Source organism: Condylura cristata, unplaced genomic scaffold (genome assembly GCF_000260355.1).
Source record: "Condylura cristata isolate star-nosed mole 26May11 unplaced genomic scaffold, ConCri1.0 scaffold00006, whole genome shotgun sequence".
NCBI classification, from domain to species: domain Eukaryota; kingdom Metazoa; phylum Chordata; class Mammalia; order Eulipotyphla; family Talpidae; genus Condylura; species Condylura cristata.
In genome coordinates, this window is record NW_004567107.1 from 66,714,194 (window position 1) to 66,719,871 (window position 5,678).

A 5,678-nucleotide genomic window follows, 5' to 3' on the forward strand; every position below is an offset into this window, starting at 1 on the left:
CTCTGTCTCTGGTGAATCCTCTCACCCTCTGCATCTCTGGCCTGTACCCCAACTCTGTATGCATAAATAAATAAATCTTTAAAAAAAAATCTTTAAAAAAAAATCAATGCATTGGAGTCTTATTATTATTAGCCATGTTTTGGTCACTCACTGTGTATTGGGCATTATAAAATGTGCTTTCTATATGGGGCGGGATGGATCTTCTGTGCTCCCAGAACAAAATCTTTTCTCGTGTAAGAGGTGGCGATAGACCACTGTTACCCCTGGTACAAAGCAATGCATTGCTAGCTAAATTTTCTCTCCTAAACATCCCAAGTCCTCTCAAGTAGCCCTTTCCTTATGACCACATTTTTGGGGTTCTCGGGAGATAACAGTTCCCTGGCATTACCATCTAAAATTATGACAGTGTCCCTCATTAACACTGGCCCACAGATTTATAGACAGCCCTTTAAAAACTCACTTAGGGTTTATATTCTGTTTCCTGCAGGACCTGCAGGACCTGCAGTCACTTTGGACAACTCAGTGACAGAAACCCTCCCTCAGTCTTTTCTCTGGGTTTGTCCTTGCTAAGACACATACACAAATGTTAGTAGAACTAAAAACTCTGGAGATAGGAATGGACCCCATCAGTAGAAGTAATTAGCTGAATAGTTGCTACAATTCTTTCTACTCTTAGAAAGATTGTGACCCTGGTCAAAATGGTATAAATAGATAGTATTTGGGTTCTACAAATAGCATGGAAATGACTTTTACTGTGGGTGTGTGAGGTTTTTCTTAGAATGCAATGGTGAGAGTGAGCACTAATCTGCTAATAAACCACTGTTTGCTGGAGAGGCTTTTTGTCAATGAACTATGAAAGAGGCAGAATAATGTCACAGAAACTTCCAAGGTGGGGTCCACTTTCTGGGAATTGGAATCAAATTCAAGCATTTTGTGGTTCAGCCATTGAAACTTTTACTTAAACATTTGGTTATGTATCCATCTGGTCCAGTCTGGAGCCACGGTGACTTTCACATGAAATCCACGGCAAGCAACTAATTATTGTCTTCACAAAAACCACAGTGCAGGCAGTAGCTGAATTCAGAAAATGGGTTTTGTGCTCTCAAGGAATAACACCGAAGTGAGAAAATTAGTAGATAGCCAGAATTCCTGTCCTTGAGTATTTTCCCAAACACCATTCCAGTTGCAATACTCTCTCCCACTTAGTCCTATACCCGCCAGCTTCTCTCACCCTCTGCTCATTGTCTTCATTCCTAATAGCACTTTGATTGTTACTTTATGGGAAGTGGGTTTCTAATGAGAGCTTTTTGATGCTTGTGAGAGGCCATCTCAGATCACTGATAAATTTTAGATGAAAAAATTTGTCATATCACTTATCAAAGTACTAAAACATACAGGTCTAGGACGTTTGACTTCTTTACTAAGAAGTATGCTCTTTGCTGAAAATAATGATGAAAACTTGGTAATGTAGGAATTACCTAAATAAATATGTGAAAGGCAGTGTTTCCAGAATTTTTGGTTTTGACACTTCTCACTTAAACTTATTTTCTTATAATTATCTTCACACACTTAAAACTTAAAGAACTTTTAAAAAGTGCTTCTGGGCCCTCCCTGGTGGAGCAGCGGGTGAAAGCACAGCACTGAGAAGCTAAAGCCACTTCCGCATGATTTCAATTCCCGCCTGCCCCAGAGGTGACCACATTGTGTGGCAGACCTCTCCTGACCCGCCCGCTGCTCCCCTCAGCAGTGTACTTCGTCGATCTGCCTGTTCTGCTCCCCACTCTGTCTCTGGTGAAGCCTCTCGTCGCCCCTGAGCCTCCGGCCTGTACCCCAGTTCTGTATGCACAAATAAAAAAATCTTAAAAAAAAAAGTGCTTCTGTTTATGTGGGGAATAATATCGCTCCATGATTTCTGCTATAATTAAAACAGGAAGTATTTTCTTAATTTACTTTTTAAATAATTCTACCAACTAACATAAAAAAAAACATGCTTTGGGGAATAACATATTTTCCAAAACAAAATGTAGTTAAAAGGTTGTCATTTTCATATCTAATTTAATAGAAAATAGCTGAATTCTTGTTTCTATTTCCATATTTGGCTTGCTGTATTGTGAACATGTCCAACAGTTGCTGGAAAAGCCCACTGTATACATATGAAAGAATGAGAATGAAGAAGACAAATAATATTTATATTACAATAAATTGTATATTACATAACATAATAAAGTAATTTTGATCTAGAAGAACCCCTGGAAAGTCCCAGGGACTCTCCAAGTTCTCAGTTGACACTTTGAGAACTGGGTTATATGTAAAGGAGAGGTGCTAATATTTCCCGACTGATGAGAAAGCAACATAAGGAAAGACAACTGGGGAGTGGGACATATCAAGAGGAATTGTGCACACCCAAAAAATGTTCATAAGATTTGGGCAGTGGCAAGAAAAATAGGATTGAACTACTTTTCATAGTTTAACCCTTTGGACCTATGAAAACAGATGTCAAATATTCAAATTAGGAGATCACATGAAAAACCCTCCATCCTAAAAACCTGTTGACTCAATGACAATTTAACGGGAACACCCAAAAGACACCTGGGGATATAGACAGAGCACAGAGTGATGGGTCCCCAGGAGTGAGAGGAGGAGGGGCCTGTGTTTCCCACCCCCCAAAAGGCTTCTAATTTTTTATTGCTAAATTGTTCTCTCTAGCAGCATTGGGCTCCATCCAGTGAATATATGTTCTGCTAGCCACTTAACGAACTCAAGCTGTGGTTTAGGGCTGATAAATAATTATGTTAATTAACAGGTTGGAGGAAAAATATGATGTTATTGCTGTGGAATGCCCTGAGAAGCTGGAAACACTTAACTGCAAAAACTACATGTGGTGAAATAACCAATAATTTGCTTTAAAACCCCACATCTGGTTTGCTGGCTTAAAGCAGGGGTTAATAGTCATTTGAGGGCAGCCAGTGGTGGAGAGGGGTCCCAGGATAAACAGCCAAGCCTTCACAGCGGGAAATATGTTGTTCTTGTAGCACAAGCATTTACATTGGCATCTAACCAGGATGAAATGTAAAACGAATTGTTTAGTTTTCCTCCTTCTTCTCTTCATGACATGTGTTTGAAGAATGTCTTGCTCATATTTGCATACCTGGAGATGGGAAAGAGTTGGGGCATAATTGAGTGAGAATAATAACTTTTTTTCCCCTTAAACTTCGAAAAGGATACAGCATAGCAAGCACATCACAGTAATGAAGAATAGAGAAGTGAGGATGAATCATATATGCATAATTATTTATTAACAAAGAGAGGTTGAATTGATAAGATACAAAAAAAAAAAAGGGGGGGGGTTGAAGTATACACAGGTGAGCTATCACTGGTCCCTGATCTAAAGAGCTCAATGACCAAGGCTAATATACCACCTGTGCAAAATTAAATTTCAATATGATAGGCATCATTAAAGAGAGAAGTAAAGTGCTATAGATGTTCCAAGAAAGGACACTTCAAGTAAGACTGGAGGTATCTGCAAAGCTCTCAAACATGGTATTTCAGCTCAGGTATACAAAATGACTAGGATTCCAACCAAAGGACATAAAAACATGAATAGAGCGAACCAGCACATTCATAACATCAATATTGAGCAGGGCAGCAAGGAGGAACTATGGACAAACCCATTTAGCCAGAATGCGGAGAAGCTGTAAAGAGTTTAGGGAGATTACACAGAGAAATGTCATAATAGAGCTGCCCTTTGGAATATTGTTCTGTCAGCAGGATTGTGTATGATAAAGTGGGACAAGCAAATCTTAGTAGCAAGAAGTTCATAGTCAGAGTCTCATAAGACTCCAGGAATCATGACAGAGGAAGGGAGCAGTTGAAGGCTTTTTCCTAGAATTCATATGCAGAGACTAAGAGACTGTTCTTAAGTTTATGAGTCTCTAGGAAAGATATCTAGTAGGTGGTGAAAAGTCAGGCTATGAGGATAGAACCATGAAAGAAGAGAGTACACACAGGGGTAAAGAGAGGGAAAAGCAGTCATTACAGCAAAGAATGAGGAACAATCTCGAGTCTGCTGGGGCCTTTGTCTAGTCCCCTCATACTGAAGCTCTGAATCTCTAGGATATGCGCTTTTGCTCAGAGCAGCTCCCCCATGTATGCATAGACTCACTAATGACATTCCAATGTCTTCTCTTTGCATATAGAATGATGCCAAATACAAGCCCTGCCTTTTCTCTGTCTGACTTCAGCCACAGTGTCCTTTCCAGCCCTTGTGATGGCAGATCTTTCCACTGCCTGAAAAATATTTTCTTTCATTTCTTATTTAGTTGCCTCTACAAATCATTTTCAATTCAAAGGACCACTTTTTTTTTTTTTGAAGATTTATTTATTTATGCATACAGAACTGGGGTACAGGCCAAAAGTGTAGGGGTAGTGAGAGGATTTACCAGATACAGAGTGGGGAACAGAGCAGGCAGATCAATGAAGTACACTGCTGAGGGGAGCAGCGAGCAGGTCACAAGAGGTCTGCCACGCCATGTGGGTCACCTCAAGGGCTGGGGATCGAACTCATGCTGATGTGGCTTTAGCTTCTTAGTGCTGTGCTTTAATCTGCTGCACCACCAAGGAAGGCTCTACTTATTTTTTTAAAGATTTATTTGTTTAATCATACAGGAACTGGGGTACAGGCCAGAGGTGTGGGGAGTGAGAGATTTCACCAGAGACAGAGTGAAGAACAGAACAGGTAGATCTACTGAAAACACTGCTGAAGGGAGCAGCGGGTGGGTCAGGAGAATTCTGGCACACCATGTAGGTAACTTCCAGGGCCAGGGGTCGCACTCATTCTGCAGTGGCTGTGGATCGCTTCATACTGCTCTGCATTAGCACGTTGTACCTCCACAGGAGACCCAGTTTTCTTGTAGTTAGCAAATTTTGAATGAGTTAAAGTATGATGTAAAATGCTTTCACTTTCATTATCTTATTTGATCTTCATAATATTCTAATATTACAATTCAAATTTTCAAAGAAGCTTTAAAATGCTGTGCATCTGGCTCAGCACTAAGCAGAAGTTAGTGGCAGTGAATAACTTTTCTATTATGTAACAGACCTTCCCCTGGAGCAGAATCCAGATCACACACAACAAGAAAGGACAGGATTTCCACGTGATGCAGAGATGGTGACAAATACCAAATGCTACATAGGGCTACAGGAGGCTTGAGACAGGGACATTTCACTGATTGTGGCATCATGGATTGCCTGTTAGAAAACAGTTAAAAGAACAGAACTCAGTCTATAACTTTTTTAAAATAAAGTGAATCCAAAAAAGCCTTTGTGTAGAGGGAAGAAGTAAAATAAGCATAAAAAATCTTGCACATTGTCCAGATAGAAGCTAATAAAATATATTTGTGAATTTAGAATGCAATAGCAATGCAAGGGCTCAGTCCCAGGATGAAGGAAAAGATCAAACAGAATCACATTCCATTTGAGGAAACTGGAACTTTTTGCACAATAATTCATAAAAAGTGAAAATGGTTGGCCCTTCCTAGTGGCGCAGCGGGTTAAAGCACAGCACTAAGAAGCTGAAACCACTTATGCATGAGTTCGATTCCTGCCTGCCCTGGAGGTGACCACATGGTGTGGCAGACCTCTCCTGACCCGCCCGCTGCTCCCCTCAGCAGTGTACTTCG